The sequence below is a fragment of the Protopterus annectens genome, chromosome 2.part0 (genome assembly GCF_019279795.1).
Source record: "Protopterus annectens isolate FY-2018-M chromosome 2.part0, PAN1.0, whole genome shotgun sequence".
Taxonomy (NCBI): Eukaryota; Metazoa; Chordata; order Ceratodontiformes; family Protopteridae; genus Protopterus; species Protopterus annectens.
Genome location: NC_056728.1, coordinates 1396059962 through 1396085223, shown reverse-complemented (window position 1 = coordinate 1396085223; position 25262 = coordinate 1396059962).

The window sequence follows — 25262 nt, the reverse complement described above, 5'->3', positions numbered from 1 at the left end:
GCTGAATATCCAATGAAAATTCATATAACCAGTAAGGACATCAATAAGAATATTCAGGATTTAGGCGGGACTTGCTACTGCACACCCGGGGAGGCACTCATGTACATGATTGTCACTTTACAGTTTCTCAAGAGCCACAGAGAAAATGATTAGTAGTAAGACTAAAAAGTTAAAATGGTGACAGTGTAAATAGGAATTATATTATGGTTAGTTCTATTTTTTATTTAAAGACAAAACAACATTAATTTATTTATGAGTTGAAGTTTTTCTTGAGGTGATATTTGAAAGCATGAACTTGCTGGAAAAATTTATGAGAAAATAAAAAAATAAATATGGTAGCAACATAGGTTCATAGGTTTATAGTAGGCTAATAACCATAAGGGTCTTTACAAGGTTAGCCATACAACTCAACTGAGTTTTTTCCCCATGTTCCTTGGACACCTATATGCTGGGGTATGTTAGTAAAGAGGTAGCTAAAAGACATGTGGGGGGGGTATGTTAGTTGGGAATTAATTTACTTACTCTCAACCTCTGTTCAACAAGAACATGATGGTCAGACTAGAGGTGAATTTATGATTTCCCAACCAATGACAAAAGCTTCTTTTGAATAGGGTCAGGGATGAACTCTGCTTCATGTAGATGGGGAGCATATTCCATAGAATGGGATCCTTTCAGACACATATCTGTCTCTCCAGTATGTTCTATTTATGTCGCAGACAAAGTTCAGGTCCTTGGACCTAATGTTTCTAGTGCTGTTTGTTTTGCAGATGTGCGTGAGATCCATCAGAGCTGGATTTGAAGAGTACTTATATGCTAGCACTGATCACCTCTCAGTAACCTGTAGGAGACAATACAGAGATAAAGCCTTAAGGCAATCTGTGTAAGATAGCATATTCATATCCTGGATTATCATGGTGATAAATCTTTGAGGACATTCCAACTGTTGCAAGTGCCTGGTTAGGTACACCCTAAAAGGGGCATTGTACTCAATGATGGGTCTGATAAGGGCTGAGTAGAGTGGTAGTATTACTTCCTTGGACCTGGATGCCATACCCTTGTCTATGAGCTGGGTGACATAGAATTATGTTCTTACTGTCTTGACAATGTGCTGGTCAAAGGCCTGGTTGCTGTCTACATACGTTCCCAGATCTCTAAATATTGGGTCAAGTCTTAGGGGTGTTTTATTGATGAAGTAATCAGCTTGAGTGAATGATTTCCCAAAGGACACTATAATACATTTCTTTATGATGAGCTTTAATCTGTGGCTTTGGTACCAGCCATCTGTCTGTGTTAGATCTTCTTGTATGACTTTAAACCCCCAGATCTCCTCATGGCTGCTGTGCGTCCCTGACCTTCTTATCTCACACTCCTCACTCCAGCCTTCTCTATCTATTTTGTTTTGCTTACCGGCCCTGCCTTCCTGGACATTCCAAGACCAGTCAAAAGACACCAATCTCACCTTGTTTTGCCACATTTCCCAACAGGAAAGGTCATAACTTCTCTCAGAAGTGACCTCAAAGGAATTAAAGAAACACTCCAGCCTTCGCTACCTATTTTGTTTTACTTACCAGCCCTGCCTTCCTGGACATTCCAAGACCAGTCAAAAGATACCAATCTCACCTTGTTTTGCCACATTTCCCAACAGGAAAGGTCATAACTTCTCTCAGAAGTGACCTCAAAGGAATTAAAGAAAGTATGTTATATGAAGATACACCTTTAATTTATAAGTGACATTGCTGTACTTTATTACTAGGAGCAAGTGTAGGATCCTGACCAGAATAGCCAGCAGCCATACCATTCTTACTGTGAACCCTCCTCCATACCTGCCTTATCCCTGCCTCCTATTTCATATACTTGAGCCTTATTTTCTGCCCTACACCTTTCTACCTCCAATAGTTGGTCCACTCTCTACTGTTACAGGATTTGACCACTAGATGGCAGTCTTCAACCACCATTAATCTCCTTTCCCTCTCTCCTTCTCACTCACTTTTATATAATATCTATTCCTACTGTTATTCTTTAACTGCTTGATAATTCTACCTACCTCTGAAATCACTCAAATCCTTTCCCTTATAACACTCCCCTAAGCATCCCTCTAACCACCCTGCTTAGCTTCCTCAGTACATACCTTCACTATACTGATTGTTTTTCTCACTGCCCTGCTGCCTTCTTTCCTTGGGTCTACCTGCTCCATTCGCCCTGCGGGCTCACTCCGCTCCCCTACCCTGCCCCCAAATCCCACCCACCCACCCCCAGGGGTCCTAACCAGAAACATCCAGTGGCCACACCCCCATTCCTATACAACCAATACCACCCTCCTATTCATTAAGTGCTAGCTACCCTAGCTCACCACTTATAGATACTCATTACATCACTAAGTACTTAATTTACAAACTCAGTATCCCATCTTACTACAATACCTTGCAAATCCTCCACACTATCATCCACTTTAATATACCTTCCCCAATTACTTATTTACCTAACCATTCACTATGACCATTACACCCAGATCAAAATACCCAATACTATTTCTCTTAATTGCCCTCCTACCTTTACTATCTATAACCTATGTCCTTACTAAATATGAACGTCTAACCTTAACTAACTTCAACCAGTCCCTTAAACAATCAGCCCTGACAGACCTACCACCTTACCTAAACTACATTAATATTACCTCTACACCCTCCTATTTAGTGCCAAAGTTTCATCGTTTAGTCCACATTAACAATAGCCAACCCAAAAAAACAAAATACTCACCCTGTAAATTCCTAAATATCATACACAGGATTAAAAATGCTAAACTTTTAGATGGTGACATCCATCCCAACCCTGGTCCCAACACCACAATCACCTCTAACCCACCTAAACCAAATCCCTGTATTCCACGAACCATCACTAAAGCATCAAACTCTCTCCTTATAGCTCATCTCAACATCCAGAGCCTAAACAACAAAGTTGCCCACCTCCATGCCCTCTTAGATGTTCCCTCCTTTGACATCCTTTGCCTAACAGAAACCTGGTTAAAACCTGCAACACAGGACAATGAAATCACCCCACCAGGATACAGTATCCTAAGATTAGATTGAACAACCAAAAAGGGTGGGGGTGTAGCAATATTATATAAGGCAGAGTTGCAAGTAACACCAATAAATGTTCAACCACCTTCTATTAGCAGTGCTGAAATCCTTATCTCTAAACTCTAAAATCAACACCTATAAATCCATCTATATAATATGCACATACCTCCCTCCAGGTAACAATATAAACACCCTTGAAAATATTCTTTCCTACCTTTCAACTAACTCCCCACAAGAAACCATTGTCCTGGGTGACTTTAATATTGACTGGAATACCTGCATCTCAGCCAACCATACTGCCAACATAAACCTCCACGTTTTTTCCCAAACTATAACCTCCCCCATCAGGATCCATAAACCTAATAACAAAGAAACTACTCTTGACTGGATACTGATAAATAGTCACCCCCCTCTCTTATGAAGCAGGAATCCTTCCTGATGATGTCAGTGACCACTCACTGACCTACATAAATAGGCAAAAGTTCAATGCTCATAAACTAACGTTATATAAAACCATTCGAACAAACAAAAACTTTAACCCTATTAACTTCCAAACTGAACTGAAAGCATGTAACTGGTCACACCTAAGACACCTCCAATTAGATGAGGCAGTATCCTACTTTAATATCAAATTCTTAGAAATCCTGGACTGTCATGCCCCATCCCGCTCAATGAGAAACAGGGCCAAAACTGCTCCGTGGCTAACAAAAGAGACAAGGCACAAAATTGTACTAAGAAATAAAATCTGGACCAAATGGAGAGCAACTAAAAACCCAGCTGATCATCTAACATTTAACCAGCTCAGAAATGCTACCAAAAAATCCATACTTCTAGATAAAAGAAACTTCTACCACAACAACCAGCAAACCCACCAATACAAACCTCAAAAGTTCTGGGCAGGCATAAACAGACTCCTCCACCCAGGTCAGTCCAAACCCCCCACCCCAACAGGATCCACCTATGAAACTCCTAAGCATATTGCAAATGCCTTTAATACCTTCTTTACTGATTCAGTCCAAACTCTTGCCATTTCACTACCTCCTGTTAGTTCAAGTTTGCCATCCTCCTTGACTACTTTAACCCCCTCATTTAATTTACAACCAGTCCCTACATCCCTCATCTGCACTCTTCGTCTTAAACTAAAACCTTGCACCCCCTCAGCTGACCTTTTACCAGCAGAATATCTACAGAAAGTTGCAGCAGTAGTAACCTTTCCTATTTCCATATTTATAAATAGAACCATTATTGAAGGAATGATCCCATCTATCTGGGAAGTCTCCCACATTATCCCACTGCACAAAGGGGGCAACTCACATGAACTCTCTAACTACCGTCAAATAGCTCTACTCTCTTCTTTAGCCAAAATTATGGAAACATGTATCAACTGCCAACTACTAGACCACCTACTGAAAAATAACTTACTAGCTAACTGCCAGCATGGCTTTAGGCCTCACCATAGTACCACCACAGCCCTCTTATCCTTTTCTGACTGTATTAACAATAACCGAAACAACAATACTCTATCCTCAGCACTCTTTATTGACCTATCAAAAGCCTTTGATATGGTCAACCATCAACGTCTTTTGAACATACTTAAGTCTCTCTCACTAGATATTGAGGCTTTACAATGGTTTAATTCCTACCTTGAAAATAGGCAACAGGCTGTGCTTTGGGAAAATAATCTATCCTCTCACCTTCCTATTACCCTGGGAGTCCCCCAAGGTTCTAGCCTGGGCCCTCTACTTTTATCAATTTTCATCAATGATCTTAATCTAATCATTCCTCAAGCTACATGTATCCAATATGCTGATGACTTCACACTAATATGCTCAGCTACCTCTGCACCTCAACTTCAGGCCATTACCCAAACAGTGCTTAACACAGTAGAAAACTGGTTCTTACAGCATAGCCTCCTCCTGAATCCTAAAAAGACAAAACTACTACTCCTCACTCCCACTCAAAGGTCCCCCCCAATTGACTTCACAGTTTTATCCAATGATGGCATCGTTATATCTCCCAACCCAACTACCAAGCTCTTAGGGGTAACAATAGACCATAGTCTTAGCTTTGACATGCATATTAACATAACAATAAAAACAGTAAACAGAAAATTAGGCTCCCTCTATAGGATTAAACCCTTCCTAACTCCAACAGCTAAAACAACTATTGCCCACACTCATCTAACTTCTACCCTCCTCTACGCCTCTCCCATCTATACCAACCTATCAAAAAACAACCCTAACAAACTAGCTACCTCCTACATCAATATTGCCATATTTGCTACTGGTTCCTCATATAGAATTCACCACTGTCAAAACCTTAAGCAACTAGGTTGGCTAGAACTTCATAATCAACTTCAGTTTCAACAACATATTATTGCCCATAAGATCCTCTGTCTTCCTAAAAATACTCCTATACTTACTAGCCTTCTCACCCCCTACAGTAATTTGACCACCCTTTGCTCAGCCAATAAAGTACTAGTATCTACAGTCAAATCCAAAAATAAGGCCGGTGATTCTCTGTTCGCCAACACTGTTGGTAAATCCTGGAACCTGCTTCCCAAGGAACTCTCATCTCTCTCCTCAGTGAAACTGTTCAAAAAACAACTCAGAGAATACCTTTGTAACCACTGGTTATGCCCATGTAGTAACCCAGACTAATCCTTCCACCACTTTCTCTGAACCCTACCTACATAACCTTTTGCAATGTAATTCCAGCTCTCTCTATGCCTTAGAGAGTAGACCTACCTATATTAATTTTAGTCTTTACAACTATCTCTCTTACATATGATCCTCTTCTAACTATGTACTTGCATAGACTGCTGCTTGCAGCATTAACATGCTATCACATATAAAGATCTATATAGACTTTCTTTATATTTTTTATTACATGCTAACTTAAAGTTGCTATGCTACTATAGGATAAATGGAATGACTCACTGCTCAACACTGTACCTGGAGCTGCTATATTTGCTAGTGTGTTTTTCATTTCTCTTTCTTAATGGAGCACCACTTTAAATTTGTTCATTGTTCAATCTCTTTTCTTATTATCTGCTACTTTAATGCAAATTTTTGTCTATAAAACATTTGTATTCTTCACCTTAAAATAGTACTGCACCTAAATTGTTACATTTTTACTTATCTGTACCTGTAGTTGCTAATATTTTGCTTATGTGGAGCTTTTCTCCCCGGGCCTCTACTAAAAATGGACATATATCCAGTTAGACTAGCCCGGTTAACAAATGTAAAATAAAATGTAAAATAAATAAATAAATAAATGATGTTGCTGTCATGTGGGGAATCTATGACAACTCCCAATTTACAGTAATTTGTGAAACTGGTGAGCCAGAGGCCTTTGATATTAGCCTTTACATTCAAGAAGTAAATGCCAAAATGGAGCAGGCCCAGCACAGAGCCCTGGGATACTCTGCTGATGAATGGTCTCCTGGTGGAATTGGTCTCACCAGTCCTGACTTCTTGGGTCCTATCTGCGAGCCAACCAGAAATCCAGCAAGTTATGCAGGGTGTTATGCCTAGTTCTGAGAGTTTAGAAAAAACAGAAGTCACTGGACCACCAGGCTTATAAAACACAGACTGTTTATTAAAACAAAACACAGAATATAAGCATGTAAGTGCTTTTAGGTTTTACCCCTTCATCAGACAACGAATCTTACAATTAAGCTCACTTTTAAATAAACAATAGCCAATACTTTTTTCAGTATTGAACCTGCTCCTCTTTAGGGCGGGTTTAATGGGTATAATCCCATTCAAACCATGGGCTCTGTCAGCTCCTAATTCAATGATTCATCTAGCTTCATTGTACTCAATTAAATTTATTATATCACCCCCTCTGGCAGTTAATCTAACTACCTGCAATACCATTAAAACAAAAGTATGACCAGTGTTCATTCTAATATGCTGATATAGAGCATTGTGGACATTATTCAAACATACAGCCTACAGATGCTTCAGAATTCTGTCTTTCAGCTGGCAATTCGTTTTGCCCCCATAAGATGAGCTGCAGTCTTTACACTGGGTGAAATGACATTACATGTCTGGCAGTCAGCATATTGTGACAAAAAATACCTTCTACCTGTGGTGGGGTGAATAAATAAATTATCTTTCATAATAAATGTGGAAGCCTTACAGTGTCTGCATGGTAAGGTGCCCTGACATAAAGATATTTTCTTAACCATCATTTGTTCATTGCATAATAGGTCCTTCAAATTCTTATTGCCCTTGAAACTAAAGAACGGTTGAATTTGAGAGTTTGTCAACAATACTTGAGTGGGGTATTGTATCCTTGGCCAGGTCAAGGTAGGCAGTATATACCATTTTCCCCTCATCCATAGCTTTGGTGGCCCTCTTGAAGAAGTCTACCAGGTTGAGAAGGCAAAACCTTCCCTTAACAAAGCTAAGCTGGGATGGGTCCAGTATCTGTAGGTTGCCAATGTCTTTGATTATCATTTCCATGATAATCTATTCCATGACTGTAAATACCAAACTTGTCAGACTGATGGGTCTGTAGTTGCTGGGGTCAGCTAATGGTTCATTCTTATGAAGAGGGATGACCTTTGTGACCTTCCATTCAACTGGCACATAACCTGTTTTGAAGCTGTAGTTGAAGAGGCCCTCAAGTGGTCCTGTTAGGTTGGTCTTGTTTTAAGCTATCTAGGAAGCAACTGGTGATATTATTAGGCCCCACTGAAGCAGAGTTTTTGGTCTTAGCAAGCACAACCAGGACCTGCTCTGTCATGATAGCTGGGGGATATTCTAGAAGAGATTTGATATGGGGTTATGGGGGAGTTGGGGATGAAGTTACAGCTACATTTATCAACCAGTAGATTTGTTATGTCACCCTATTCAGTGAAGGTTGTGCCATTAAACACTTGCTCTACACACTGCTGAGTGTTACCTTTAAGGTTTCTGACATAACTGGATGTCCTTAGCCTGGGAGGTTATCCTGACCTTGTAGCTGGTCTTGTAGGACTTTATTATACCTCTCAGTTTCCTGCTTAATCTAGGGAGTAGGGTTGGCAAAATGGTTAAGGTGATTACCTTACAGATGCAAGGCACAGTGTTTGATTTTCACCTTTGAAAAGAAACTGGCTAGCCTTAAAATGCTGTGAAAGGACAGTTAGCCTAGTACTTACTTATGACCTAAATAGCTCTTTTCTCTATGAGAGTTACTATTTCTGACTTTGGCCATGCTTTTTTTCTTTTGTTATATACCCTGTTAATGTAAGGATTCCACCAGTGAAGTTTGTTTTTCATGTTCAATCTGGGCTTACTTCTGGTAGGTATGGCAACATTTACATTTTTGTACAGAATTTCTGTAAATAATTCTACATAGGTGTCTGTGTTCTTGGGTGTTGGGGGAGCCATAAATTTTAGCAAGCCATCACATATTTGGTTTAGAATAGTTTCTAATTGTGACAGCTTTAGTTGGGATTTCTGGGCTGATTTTCATTTAGAGGGATATAGCTTTGTGGTCCAACCTCACAAATGATATATGACATGAAAAGGGGGGTTGCAATGCTCTCCCATGATGGTGAGTACAAGGTCCAATATGCTTGATCCTCCGGTTTGAGTATGAACTATCTGGTAGAGAGTTATTTTTGATAAAGTCCGGGAAATGCTGTGGTTCTGAGTTAAGAGTTAGTGTATGTTTTCCAATCTATAAAGGGGTAGTTAAAATCTCCAGTGACTAGGGCATTTGGTTGGATGGTGAATGCCTCTCGTAGGTGTAGGTAAGAGTTGTGAGCTTTGTGGGTCATAGGAGGGTGACCTGTAGCTGGTGAGGACATAGTAAGAAACCTTGTCTATGGAGACCTGGGTGTGGATCATCTTGTTAACCACCCTGGAGATGTATTTATTGCTAATGTAGATCAAGACACTTCCACGTTTAACACTTCTCTGTGCTGCTGTTGGTCTAAATGTGTGGTAGGCACTGTAGCCTTCCACTGCTGGAGTAATTATTGTCTTTTAAACCAAGTCTTGGTGGCAACACAGATATCTACATTCTCCAGAGTGAGGAGAGCTTGTAGGGTATGTTGTTTCTTGTTTAGGCTCTGTGCATTTAGTAGTAAAATCTTAAAATTGCTTATAGTTTTTTTGGTATCTTGTTAGTTTTATTTTGACATTGCCTAAAAAAGGTTCAAAGGGGTAGATCCAAAAGCCCAAGGGCGGGCAGGTGCAGACCATCTTTGGAAATTAACCATGTCCTCCCATGCTGATAGTTACTGGATTCCCCTGGAGTGACGCCAAAAACTGACCCTGTTATTAAAAATCAGTCATTTTTTATTCATACTGTGGCATCATCCTTGGTAAAGGTAGAATGCTGCTGAATGCAAGGCAGGTACCTCTCTGTGACACATATGCAGAGATATTCATATCATCTCTTTTCATATAGTCCAGTGAGGTATGTCTCATGTCATTTACATGCGCATGGACTATGACAGAATCATATTGGTATATTTGGTGCAGTGATTTGAGTGTGTGTATAATATTAGAGATCCTTTCTCTAGATAGGCAGCTAACTGTTATCATTTCCATGTCTAGCCTGGTGATTGGGACATCTGTGTGTCATACAATAGAATCCCCTATGACAGAACTAAAAGGTAAAGTGTTTGTTTGCCTTATGGGCTTTGTTCTTGAAAGAGGTGTAGGCTTATGTGTGGCATTAGGTGTTGTTTTTGTTGTATGCTTTAGAGGTTGCTGAGGATAGGCGCTACCGTTTCATGACTTAGGAATTCTTTGAGGTATGTAGAGATTCCTTATAAGTGCCTCAGCGTAAGAAGGTCTGTGTGCATGGAGAACAGTACGTGTGAAGGATACAGTGCCTACAAGAAAGTTATGTATGTACATCTCGCACATACTGTGTCGGTTTCTTTAAGTATTAAGTTTGGCTGATTACATAAAATTTTTGCCACATTGTCTCAGGATGCCCATATCCACCAAGCTGACCACACAGACATTAGAAAATTAGAAATCCATGTTGTCAGGACCTGTGTTAGGGTTGGATATTATGGTTTATGGACTTAGTTTTACAGGGGTCACCTGAGTGGTGTCTAGTGGTGTCTAGGAATAAGGCTAAATGTTAGGTAGTGCTATGATATGATATTACTGCTGTCTAGTGCACTAACTAGCTACCCAAAGCTTAGCTTCATGCAAAGCCTTTCTATGTTACAGGTTATAGTCCTAAGTGCTAGTTTTATAGGTTTGCTACTATACAGGATAATACTACATAATTTGATGAACAGTTCCACAAAAAAGTGCCTAATTTATATCAGACAGAAAAAGCTGAAAACTAACTTCTGTACCCCCTTGGCCAATAAACAACTACACTTTGAGCTCCCTGGAATACTTCCTGACTCAAGGAGACCAGGTAAATACCTTCTGCCACAATATGGATGACTCTGGAACTTCTATATGTAAAAGCACAGCAAATGTAGCTCTCAAGTGCAGTTTAACACTAAACACCAAAGCCCATAATAAGCCCTCTAACTGATGAAACAATCTCACTTTAAGACTCTGTGTATTTCCCAGCTTGGTCTGCCCAGGCTACTTTACTACTGCACAGCAGTCCCAGTCTTCTTAATATAAAAACACACTTTGGTTTGCCAAAAGTGAAATGGTACCAACTAGTTACAAGTAATTTTCACATCAAGCCACTCTGTGTGTTTTCCAGCTAAGACAGACCAGGCTGCTTTTCTACACCCACTAAAATTGCTGCCCAGTCTTCTTAAAGTAAAAACGCGCTTTAGTTAGCCAAAAATGAAAAAGTATCAGAAACAAATAAAATAACTAGCTACAAGTAATTTTTGCTTAAGCCTACTTCTGGGTATCTCATCTATGACAGATTAGGATAGCTTTCTGCTGCCAATAGAACTGCAGTCCCAGTCTTCTTAATGTAAAAACACACTTTCATTAGCCAAAAGTGAAGGATAAGAGAAACAACTCCATCGACTAGTTACAAGTAATTCTCACTTAAACCTACATGTGTGTATCCCAACTCAGACAGATCAGACTACCTTTCTTCTGTGATTAGAATTGCACACTTTAGTTAGCCACTACAGAAAATGTACCAAAAACAAATCTAACAATTAGCTACAAGCAATTACAAGGCAATTTAAGGGAAGACAAGCCAGCAATGAGGAGCACCCACACTTTAAGACAATTTCAAAGTACACTAGCAGTCTAAGAAAGGGCCTTCCCAGTTTCTTCTGCCAATAACCAGTAAGATAAGCAAAGAAGATAAGACTAGGAGGAGCTTCTAGGGCCAGGTATACAGAAGATGAGACTGAGAGGAGCTTCCAAGGCTAGATGTACAGTAAGGGCAGGCAGCTCAAAAGCCTTGAAGTATAAAAGCACAACAAGAAAAGGGTGAAAGGGTGGAGACCAAATTACTTGTAAAACTGCGAGCTAGGTCAGAACACTTAGGTCCAGCACAAAAAATAAACACACACACACACACACACACACACACACACACACACACACACACACACACACACACACACACACACACACACAAAATGCAGCATATAAAATGCCTTAAATTAATAGCTTTAATTTCAGATAAAGAGCAAACACAGCACACCAGACTTAAAAGGTAAGATAAATGCAATATTGTAACTGTAGTTTTAAGTGTAACTCATTTGATGCAAAATGTAGTAAAAATGCTTTGTTTTCAAGCTTCCAATTTTCCAGCAGTCCCAAGACTAAGATGACTGACTGCTTGTGTAATGTATAATACGGAGGGGGGAGGGGTTGGGTTAGGGGATGGGTTAATTACCATAGGTTCCAGTTACAACTCCACAACTGGCCAAAACTGGCTTTTGTTTTCATTTTGAAAAATGACTATGACACAGTATTAGATGAACAATGCTGATAATCTATTAAGAGCTCAGAGAAATAGCAATGGATACTGTGAAACCAAAATCGATTTATAGCTGTAGTTTCAAAATCAGAACAGAGCTAGTAAAACTCAGTAAAATGAGGGTCTAATCAGGTCAGAACACATAGGCCCAGCACAGAAACCATGCACAAAAAATGCAGACTATAAAAATGCCTAATAAAGGAAGAACTATTTATTTCACAGCTTAGGACTACAATTTAAAAGGAAAATAAATGGGCAATTTAGGACTTTGGATATGGAGAGTTAAACTTTTTTTTTTTTTTCCTTTCACAATGTAGTAAAAGGCATGAAGTTAAAAAATAAAGAAATGTATGGTCTGGGGTTAGGAAATGTGGGTAATAATGGATTTTAATGATGTGAAAGTTCAAAATATTTAAAATGCAACAATTGTGAATGGTAGGATTTGTTAGGTACCAGAGCCAACCTTAAGCATGTTATTTCTGTTGTGATGAAATCATTTTGTACAAGACTGTAGCAAATGAAGGGGTGACCAATCTGGGAAGAGGGGAGATATAGGAAAAAACTCTGTTGTGTTTTGAAAAGATGAAGAACTTGTACACTTCTGGTTTGAATGTCCTATATTAGAAAAGGAAACAGTAGATGAAGACAGAAGAAAATATTATTATTTAAAATGTTAAAAGAGAATGTGATATGAGGAGGGGGATACTAAAGAAAGGTTAAACAATGAAGAATTAGAGAAGAAATAGTTGATCAAAGCAAGGATAATAATATACAAGTAGGGAACAAGTTTGCAGTTAAACCAATGATATTAATATACAGGAAGAGAATGCATTTGCAGTTTCAGAAAGTGAAGAGGATATTGGAAAAATGGAGACTGGAGAAAAACAACAAAATAGTGAAAAAATAGTTGCTGGGAGACTAAGAAGAAAAAAAAAAGAAAAATAAGATCTGCAAGTAAAACACTTACAAAAAAAGGAAAATGATGACACAGGAATTTTAGCATTAAATGTTAATAGAATTAGAAATAATATATGAGGTTTGGTGGTGGAATAGTGTAAAAATTAAAACTGTATTTTTTTACATGCTAGGTAATACAGGCAATATGGGGGCAAATTTTTGGTCGGTAGGACATGAGACATCATTTGAACAGGAATTCTTATAAAATTAATTATAAGAATTTTAGATGCAACAATAGTAGCACCAGGAAAGTTAATGATATGTGATACAAGAATGAGACAAAAATGTATAAGATTGATAGTGATTTATATGTATACTAATATGATGGAGAAAAAACGATTGAAGAAATTAAAAAAATGAGTGTTAGTAAATATGTCAATAGTGATGACAGGAAAATTTAACTGTAAAATGGACCAGTTGAAAAAATAATTTATTGAGGACTTTTGTCTTCACAAAGACTTCATCAGAATAAAGTACATTGGTCCCTACCCTTTTTATTCTTAATAAAAAGGATATTAATGGTTAACACAGTTATATAAATTCCTTAGATATGTGTTTGAATCACAAGTGAATAATTAATTACAGTATATTAAAAAGTTATTTTCAATAAAAATTAAATAAAATCAAGTATTTGATAAGTTTTAACCAACAACATTTGTATACAGTAACATTTAATGCATTTGAAAAATGATTTTATTAAAAAATACATATATGTAATTGCACAGTGCCTCTTTCATAACATTGGTTCTCATGATCTTTGGTGCTTAAAACAATTCATCCTTAGGGAAAAGTATAGATCACATATACATTTTGCAATTATAGTTTAGCTGCATGTATTTTCAAGACTGGACCCAGGGATATTTACTCATTGCATTTTGAGGGGTACCAGCATTGAGCTGTAACTGCCATACCCGTTCATGGTACTCAAATCATGTTTATCATTGCCCTCCCCTAGGATTGTGGTCAACCTGTTCTAGCACCCAAAATACAAATACACCTTTTTCACAATCCTTTAGGTACCTGTATAGGACATTGGAATGCACATGTTTAGAGATCTCATAGTAATGTTCATAAATCCTAGTTTGTAGTGCTCTTTCAATCTTTACTATATAATAAAAAGAACAAACTTCAAAGTAAGCAAGGTATACAACTCCCTCGTAAAAACAATTATAATATTAATTTGCCTAAATAGGCACCTTGATAGTAGAAAGTCTCAAGTCTGTTCTATGTGCTATTTATGTGCTTTGGTGACAAGTCCCACATTTGTAAGTGCCAGCTTTCTTTTCATTGTTTGGCATTCTTTCTTTATTAGACCTTACTTCTAAAAGGTTCTTAATATTTTGTCCCTATTTATAACTATATGGAGGGGTTGAAAATACTTCCAAGCCATTAGTGTTTCAAAAAGATACCGCAATACTTTTGGATAATCTTCTGTATCCCTCCTATAACATAATTATATTTTAGGGTAGGGTATCTAGTGTAACTTAAATCTATCTCTGTAACCAAATCTCTTTGGGATCACAGTCTTCACCGTTTGAACTATAGTTACCATATATGTCCTTGTCCAATAGAAGAAATAGAAAAGGTGAAGAAAGAAGGTGAAGAATGAATCAGCAGCTGGATTAGATGGCATAGGTTATAAATATAATAAGGAAAATAATAAAGATGAAAGAGAAGTTTCTCAAAAAATATTAAATGAACAGATGAAGTAAGGTGTGGTAGAGTGATTTTGTATATATATATATATCGAGAGAGAGCGGGAATGATGAAAGAAAAGATATAAAAAATGGACGCCAATAATAATAGGGGGATAACTAATAATAAAATATTTATGAAAATACTACAAAAAAGATGGAGAAAGTATTGGGTGAAGTAGTAAAAGACGGGAACTATGGTATAATAGGAAGAGGGATGAAAAATGTTATAGTGAAAGAGGTAGTACAAATGAAACTGAAAGAAAATAAAAAGTAAGACTGATAGGATTTGATGTAGCTAAAGCCTCTGATGAAAAGTGAGCCATGAAGCAATGTATCAGATTTCTGAGGCATATGGCATATGAGAAAAATAGTTACCTAAAATTATTTAACAGCTTTCTTTAATCAAATTTCTAACTGCAAATGCATTTATAGAATAGATGAGTGCAAACACGTTTCTCCCTTATTCACCTGTTAATTTATTGTCCCTAAATAACCAAGGATTATTTAAATAATTTTTCTGGTGCTTTTCTTCTCAGGCCTCCACTGAAAAGAGCTATACCAGTAAACATAAGAAAATAAATAAATATATACATATATAAAGTATAGTTATATGAATGAATGCAGGAACAAATTACTGAATAAACTGATATATGCCTGATAAAAAAAGAGTTTTCAGAAATGAGTCCTGTCATTTGTAAAGGATTATGATTAAGGGGTGAAGAGGGATAACTGCATATGGCATCAACCTGATTCAAAAAGGAAATGCACGACTAGGTGAACAAAGAAAAATTAATAGGGTATAAAAGAAGGATTAACACTACACACATTGACATTTTCAGTGTGCTTCACAGTAAGAGGTGAAGAGAATTACAAATGGCTCCATGTGACCTGAAATCCCCAAGTTTAGGAGGAGAGGTAGAGAACTTCAGATACAGAAGCAGGAATCATCGACAGGAGATGACGAAGGGAAGGTGGGAAAGTAAATGGTAAGGTAGATGGGTACTTGAGTATGTCCTCAATGCCTCATAAAAAAGGATTAGGTTACAAGATATAGCAAAGCAGGCAATAAAAGCAGCAGGTGGCAGGCAGGAAGTTAGTCTGATAAATGAGCTGTAATTGGTCATGTAACAGAGGTAGAATGGAGGAATGAGAGCAGAACGCCATACCAAAGACAGTATAAATCATTTCTTAGATTGAGTAAAGAGATATGGTGGGTATAGCTCACATACCCTGAAGAAGAAGATGCAGTGTATTACTGTTTTATTAGACAGAGTCATCCATCCAGCATCATCAAGCCCAGATGGCAGAATGGTGGACAAAGCTTCAGTTGTAAACATTATGTTTGGGGACACCTAGTGTGAAACGTTTCTTGATTTGTGACTCCATTGAGCAAATAATTCCAACACTTTCCATGTCTCCCACTGACACACATCTTGACAACATGATAAATAGGTAGTCACCATGACAGAATTTCCAATGGTAGTTATAGGGATCTGTAGAGGCAAGGCACTTGCTCTCAATGGTTGGGGGCAGACATTGTTGGGCCTATAGCGCTACCAGTTGGAGATGGATAATATGTAGTCTGAACATGACCATAGTCACAGAACAAATGAATACCACCTTTTAGATCATTAGTAATCAAAATAGGATACTAATATGAGGAAGACAATCAAATCAGCCTCTCTGGAAGGAAGAAGGGCCACTTATTCATAACAAAGGGATATTCTTTCAAATCTGAATAAGGTAAGCATCACACAGTAATCACAATTAAAGTTTGTAGAGACAGGGTTGAGCAATCAGTAGTAAATGATTGCCTGAGGGACATAGTCCCCAAAAGAACCTTGAGAAGGGTTTAACATGGCAGAAAGTTGGGAGGATTTGGAATATCTTGAAAGGATTGTGGCTGACCTCACTGATCATAGGTTCATAGGTATAGACTAGGATAACAGCCACCAGGCCCTTTATAACCCTAGCAATGATACCCGACCCAATTGTGTATCCATGTACCATGGGTGTCCATTAGGAGGGATATGCTACTTTGGAGGTGGCTAAAGGCTTTGTGCATATGTGAGAATATGTTAGTTCGGTAATATTTTACTTACTGCCTGCCTCTGTCCATTAAAGACATGGGGGTCAGACTGGGGTTGAATTTATGATATTCCATTCAATGGTTGAGGTTATGTATGAATAGGATTGGGGGTGAACTCCAGTTCACATAGATGGGGAGCCTATTCATAGCATAGGAATCCTTTGAGATACATAGTCCCACCAGCATGTTCTATTTATGTCACAGGCAAAGTTCAGGTCCTTGGATCTAGTGCTTCTGGTGCTGTTCATTTTGCAGATACACAAAAGGTCCATTAGGGCTGGATCTGAGAATTCCTTACATGCTAGGCATAGTTTGCCTCTTAGTAACCTGTAGAAGACTGACTACAGAGATAGGCTCTTAAGGCAATCTGTGTAGGACAGTGTGCCAATACCCTGAATTCTCCTGGTGAGACCCCTTTGTGATCATTCCAACTGTTGCAAATGCCTAGTCAGGTACATGCCGAAGGAGGAATTTTCCCTCAATGATGGGTCTGATAAGGGCCAAGTAAAGTGGTATTCTAACTTTCTTGGACTTGAATGCCATACCCTTACATATACGTTGTGTGCAACATAGAATGACTTTCCTACTATCTTGGCTACATGTTGGTCGAAGGCCAGATTATTGTCTATATACATGTTCCCAAATCCCTAACTACTGGGTCAACTCTTAGGGGTGTTTTATAGATGGAGTAATTGGCTTGTGCTGATGTTTTCAGAGGGGCACTATAATTTATTTCTTGGCATTGAGTTTTAAACTGTGGCTTTGGCACTAGTCATTTGTCTATGTTATGCAGAATGTTAGTGTCATGGGGGTATCAGTATTTGCTCACTCCCAACTTACAGTCATCAGTGAACTTATTGAGCCAGACATCCATTACATTAGCTTTGACTTCCAAGAGGTAGATGCCAAACAAGAGTGGGCCCTGCACCGATCCCTGAGGTACTCTTCTGTTGAATGATCTCTTGGTGGAGGTGGTTTCACAAATCCCAACTTATTGTGTTCTATCTGTGAGCAAGCTGGCATTCCAGCAAGTTATGTAAGGGCATATTTCAACGAGTTTGTCAACAATACCAGAGTGAGGGAATCCAAGCCAAATCAAGACTTCCCATCATTCACTGTCTTGGTGACCCACTCAAAGAAGTCTACCAGGTTAAGTAGGCAAGGCCTTCCCCTGACAAAGGCAAACTGGAATAGGTCCAGAGTCTATAGGTTGCCAATTCCCTTGTTTATCATTTCCATAATAATTTGTTCCATGGCTTTGCATATTAAACTTGTCAGAATAATGGATCTCTTGTTTCCAGGGTCTGCTGATGAACCATCCCTGTGAAAGGGGATAATTGTTGCAATCCTCCATTCAACTGATACATAAATGGTTTTGAGGATGTAGTTAGAAAGTGCCTCAAGTAGTCCCAAATGGTCATGTTTCAAGTTGTTTAAAAAGCAACCTAGATATTGTTGGGGCCCACCGAGGCAGTGTTTTCAGCTTTGGCAAGAGCTACAAAACCTGCTCCCTGCTGATAGCTGGAGGTTGTGGGGATATCCTAGAAAGGATTTTACAGGGGGTAGAGGGGAGGGGGTAAAGTTTGAGCTGAATTTTTTAGCCAGCAGATTCACTATGTATCTCTGCTCATTGAAAGTGGTACCATTTACCACCATTTCCGCACACTGTTGTGTGTTTCCTTTAAGGTTTTGGATATAGGCGAAGAAAGCCTTGTGGTTGTCCTTACCCTGGGAGGCTATTCTAACCCCATAGCTGACTTTATTGGACTTAATTAATCCTCTTAGTTTTGTTTAGTTTAATTATTAAGCGTTTGGCTTTATGACAGCAGCTCATTCTGATTTTGTCCATTAATTTTTTTCCTTTTGTTATATAGCCTGTTAAGATAGGGATTCCAGCAGTTTGGTTTGTTTTTGGTGGTTGTTATAGGCTTACTTCTGGCAGGTACAGCAGCCTGTATGTGGTCATTCATGTGTTTGTGCAGGGTTTCTGTGAATAATTCTGCATTAGTTGCTGTGATCTTGGGGTTTGGGGGAGACATTGAATTTTGACAAACTGTCCCTCAGTAGGATATGTTTTTCTTTGGAATGATTCCCAGCTGCTACATCTTTAGATGGGTTTTCTGAGTTGATTTTTATGTTGAAAGAAACAGCTTTGTGAGCTAACCTCACCACTAAGAACGTGACATAGAGTGAGATGCAGCATTCTCCTCTGCTGATGAATATTACGTCCAGTATGTTTAAATCGCTGGTTGGAGTGCACACACTCTGGTCCAGAATGTTTGTGATGATAAAGTCCAGGAAACACTGTGCCTGTGAGTTACAGGTATTTGGTTGGATGGTGAACCCCTTTATTAGTTCTAGATAAGAGCTGTGAGCTTTGTGGGTCATAAATGGCAACATGCAGGTGGCCAAAGCAAGGTAAGGAACCTTGAATACAGAGATTTGGACATAGATGAACTCCAGGGCACCATCCTGGTTAACCAACCTAGAGTTGTATTTGTTGCTAATGTACATCAAGATACCTCCACCTTTAGCCCCTGTCAGTGCTGGTGTTGGTCTAAATGTGTGGGAGGCACTGTAACATTCCACTGCTGGAGTACTTTCTGAGGCTTTAAACCAAGTCTTGGTGACAGGACAGATATTGACATTTTCCAGAGTGAAGAGCATTTTTAGGGTACGGAGTTTCTTGTTTAGTCTCTGAACATTGAGCAGTAACACCTTAAGGTTGCTTTGATTTTTTTTTTCTGTGTTGGAAGGTTTGTCATTTTGTCATTGCTTTAAAAAGGCTTTAAGAGGATGGATGAAGTTTTAGCCAATATCCAAAAGCCAAGGTGGGGAAGAGATAGAGACCATCCTTGGCAAAGCAATTTGGTTTATAATCATGTCCCCTCATGCTGACATATCGAATATCCCCTGGAATGACACCAGACACTAAGCCAATTGTTAAAATCAATCATTATTTGTTCATACTGTGGCATCATCATTGGTGAAGATAGAATGATGCCTAATACAAGGTACTACCTGCATGTGACACATTCAGAAAGATCCATAACATCTGTTTTCATATAGTCCAGGGAAATACATCTCAGGTCATTTGCAACCACATGGAGAATGACAAATCATATTTGTAGCTGTGGTGCAGTTAGCTGAGTGCATGCATGATATTGCTGATCCTACCTCCAGATAAGCAGCTGACCATTATTTTCTCTTTGGGTATCCTGATGACTGGGGCATCTGTGTGTTGAATAATAGAATCCCCTATGAAAAAAGTCCTAAGTAAAGTTTTTGCTTGCCTTATAGACTTTAATCTTGGAGACCATTGTGTGTATGTTTAGGTGCAGTATTTGTTGTTGCTTTTGGTAAGTGCTTTGGAGACTGCTGAGGATATGCAATACCTTTTGTAGTCTTAGGAGGTCTTTGAGGTTTGGGAAGGTTTTAAGAACTTCAACATAAGATGGTCTATGTGTGTAGGGAGTGGTATATGTTAAGGATGCAGTGTGTGTGAGTTCTTGACAACCTTGTTTGTAAGAGATATTTATGCCTCCAAGGAAGTTGTGTATATACATTACAAACATTCTATGCTGGTTCTCTGACATCATGAGACAATGTAGCACACTGGCCATACAGACATTTGGAAACTGCACATTCATATTGTTTGGATCTGTATTTGGGTGGCCTAATATGGTTTAAGGACTGGGTTTTACAGAGGTCTCTTGGGGTGGTTTCTAGGGTTAGTGGCAGATGTTAGGTAGTGCTAAGATATGATATTAGTGCTGTTCGACACAAAATAGCTGTTCTAAGATTAACTCTGTGCAATGTCTCACTATGACACGAGTCACAGTCCTAATAGCTTAACAGGTAAGTTCTACTTTTATCAACAGACTGTGAGCAGTGTAGGTCTATTATTATCTTCTCTCTGTGATACTCCTACTGATTCTTCTGCCGTGCACACTGCTGGACACACCCCCTTTTTCCTCCCATTTACTGTAACAAATATATACATTTTCCATAGCTTTTTATTTATTTTATACTCTTATATTTTATTCTCCTGTTTATTGTAACAGATATATACAGTTTCCCAAAGCTTTACATTTATTTTATATTCCACTTCCCTGATGCTCTACTATATCTGCTTTTGAATTCGCACAGATAAACAGACACCTTTAGGTACTGACCTGGGCTAGCTGGTTGATTGTTTTTCTCTTCTCACAGCTTTCTCAAGTTCTGGTCCATAGCCCCCCTCCCCTTTTTTCTTGTTCTCCTAACATAATTCTAGTGTAAGTTTCTTACCCCTGTCAAACCTGTTTTCTCACAGCTTTCTCCAAATCTTGGCTCTTAGCCCCCCCCTTCTGTCAGTCTCCTAACATAATCTTATTATAAGCTTCCCAGCCCTGTCAATTGTGTCTGTTCCCTCACTCTTTCTCTTGAGAGTTTACTTATTCCTCTCCTGAGCTGTGGTGCCATCTTTAAATGCTAACAATCTCTGCCTGGCTGCACTCTGTTTCTGTTTTTCCCACAGGCATCATTCGGTAGTGTGCACTTACTGCATGTCCCTTTCTAAACCCCCTGACATAACTACAATATATTCCTACTTCTCAGTGAACTGCAGCTCCCCATTGGTGCATAAATAATAAAAACAAACAGAAAGGTAACATTCAAACCAAAATGGTAGGCTGCCCTATTTCTGTAGTTGCTAACCTTCTCACTGATTGTTTTCTGTTTGGCAGCTGCTGCTCCACCTGGAAGGTGTAACATGCTCCGTTCACCCTTTGAGCTCACTCCACTCCCCTACCCTGCTCCCAAATTCCAACTGTCCCCACTACTACCTGTACTTTTATCCCCTGACTCCTCCCCACCCAACACCTCTCAAATCACAATACACCTAAGCCAAACCTCACCCACCTGTAGATCTACATCACCCCAAACATCCACCCCTCCTCTTCTCTTGTCTATCTCACACTTTTTCCCAACCCTTGTCATAACTCTCACACAGACTCCACTACATCTTGCCATCAACTTCACTTCCCATCCTACTCATCCATTTCACATGAACTCTTTACCTCTAACCCAATCAATTTTTTCAAACCAAAATTGCTCACAACTCAACCTCCCCTCGTACTCCCCTCTTAAATGTGGTACCAGAAAATCACTACTTTCACACAACCCAAACTACTTTTGCCCAACACACTGCCTCACTCTTCTAGTCCACCACATCTCTCTCTCACAAGCTGGCGACATCCACCCCATCCCCGGACCCATCTCTATCATCAAGTTCACCAAACCCTCCACTCAACCCACAAACTCAAAGTCCATTCACCTTAAAACACTTAATGCACAAAGCCTAAAAAACAAAATCCCTAACCCCCATGCCTGACTCTCCCATAACCACCCCCCGACATTACCACTGTTTCTGAAACCTGGCTGAAAACCTATATAAAAGATAGTGAAATCCTACCACCAGGTTTCCAAATCATTCAAAATGACAGAGCCCACAAAGAAGGAGGTGGAGTAGCAATAATCTACCCTACCTCCCATACTATAACTCCCTACACCAATAAAATACCACCTTTGCCAATGCTGAAATTATAATATGTTTACAAAAAATAAACAACCACAAGTCCATATGTATCACTGCCCTCTATATTCCCCCTGGTGATAATATCAAAACTCTTGAAAACATCCTGTCCTGGTTCTCCTCCAATATAAAAAATGAAACCTGTACACCCGGTGATACCAACATCAACTGGAAACTGGAATGCTACTAACTCTGAAGCCACGTCCCACACAATCAACCTCTACAACTTCTCCCCAACTAATACAATCATCCATAAGTCAACAAACATCTGTTCAGCTTTCTCCCCCTCCGAGCTCCTAGCAGAAACCCAACTAGCCTTCTCCAAAACAGAAACCTGGATGCAGTCTAACCATCTGGCACTAAATGAAAATAAAACCAAACTAATGTTTTTTCCCCTACCAAAAACTCCATCAACAAATCCACATTCACCATACAGAGCCAAAACAACACTCTCCTTGAAATTGTTCCCAACACCAAGATTCTTGGCATTATTATTGATGAAGAACTAAAATTTGACACCCACATCTGCTCCATAATCAAAAAAACCCACCAAAAGTTAAGTCTCCTCTACAGGCACAACCACTTCCTAAGCCCCTCTACCCATCAAACTCTTGCATCCACCTTCCTACTCCCCTCCCTTATGTATGGTGCCCCTCTTTTCACCAATCCCCATCTTGGCCTTCAGTCCAAACTTGAATCCTGCTATGACAAGGTCTCTGAATTTGCAACCAATTAAAAAAAACTCATCCCACCACTGCCACTCCCTCCTCACCCTCAACTGGCTAGAACTACCCAATTACCTCAGTTACCTACAACTCATCATTGCCCACAAGCTCATCTTTAAACCTGCCAACTGATCAGCTCTCGCTACTTCCTTAAAACCTTACATTCCGAACCACTCAATCAGATCCAAAAAACAAAATATCCTTCAGGTCTACAAACCTGCATTACCTCCTGGCCATCTATTGCTGTCCCACTCCTTAGCTAAACAGTGGAACTCTCTCCCCACACACCTACACAACCTACCTAACCATACAAATTTCAAATCTCAGCTACTCTCTCATCTTTCTTCCAAATGGGGAATGCCCTTGCCATGCTCCAACTTAAACCCCCCCATTCCACCTTGCACTGACTCATCCAACTACCTCTACTATTACTTCATCCCACCCAAAACAATCCCTCCCCTACCAAAAACTATTTTTTTCTCTAATATCTATTGTACTATACTCTCCAATCTCAAATATACTATTACTCTCTCCATGCATAATATTTTCCTAACCTGCTAATGGCTAGTAGCTATATATTTTGAAATGTTAAACCTACAATTGTACTTCATTCCACCAAAACAACCCCTCCCCTACTGAAAACTCATTTTCTCTCTAATAACTATTGTACTATACTCACCAATCTCAAATATACTATTACTCTCTCCATGCATAATATTTCCTAACCTACTAATGGCTAGTAGCTATATATTTTGAAATGTTAAACCTACAACTGAGTTTATAACAAAAATATTCACTTTATGTAAATGTTGAAATTCCTCTATTGAATTATGTCTTTTCATTTTTGTAACATTGTGAGAAGCCAATTGTAAATATCATGGAGCTTATCTGTAAATGTTTAATTAGCTGTATGAACTATGTCCTTTTGTAACACATGAAATGTAACTTGCAATTATTGTGGAGCTTTTCTCCCTGGGCCTCCACTGAAAACAAGCTCTTCTTGGCCCAGTGGACTTCCATGGTCATCAAACTTAAATAAATAATTAATTCTACTGTTTAAGCTTTTGCTTCTATACAAGGTACTGCAATTGCCTCTGCACAGTGAGTTGCTCCAAGGAAACATGCCTATTTCATAGCATTCTGAAATATAATCTCCAATATAAAATTACAAAAAAAAATATTTAGGATATCACAAATACATCTAACTGCAAGTCGTTTTAACTTATAAAGTTATATACTGCTCATAACATTCCACTCAACCCACTTCATTACTACCACCAGAATGATATATCAAGAAATTAACAACACTGATTTATACATGTTATGGTCATAAAATAAACAAACATAGAGCATTTAAAAATCAACAATCATGGGGAAAAGTGGACTTGGCTTTCCTGATGCACACTATTTTTCTACAACAAAATATTTTAAACTTTTGTTTATAAATATACATGTTTAAAAACACTGTATATTTTCTATTTTTCCTATTAACAACACAACAGGTTGTATAATTCAGTTTCAGTTTCCAAACAAGAGAAACAGGGAAGGGTTTATTTACTGTTTTAATTAACCAAAAAAGAAAAGTATCAGGAATATGGGAGAGATAAAGTTTAACTAAAATGGGGTTGGGAGGACTCCGGTTAGATGTTTGTTGGAGATTTTTTTTTTTACTCCAAACCAATGAAATTTCATCTTTAGCAAAAAAAAAATTAAAAATGAAAAATAAAAATAAAATTCTTATCTACCTTCACACTTTCATACTTAATACAATAAACCTCATTTACCTATCCAACATAAAATCAAAACAGCTCAGAAAATAATTATTCCTGATTCTTTTTAGAAATATGATTGACATTCACTTTCCCCTTGAGTTAAATCATAGACAAAAAAATTACTCTGCCAGTTTCTACATCATATTTATGTTCAAGAATTTTTATGAAATATGCATTCATGCACATTTTTTTACACCATACAAAAAAATAAAACTTTTAAAAAAGGTAATTTTGCTTGTTAGCCAACAAAAGCCTGATTGGGAGCATGCATTTTTCTCCTACTCAGATCTACTAACAATTTAGTAGGGCTACTGGTATCTCTGCAGTTAATTCTGAGTACTAGCACTCACCTAAAACAAGTCAAGGAAAAAGTCACAGAAACTCTGCAAAATAGCAGTGTGGCCAACTTAGTTACCTTTGTAAAAATCATGGTTATATAATTCAAAAGTACAGTTTAGGTGTTACCTGAAGATTAGTATGAGTACAGTAC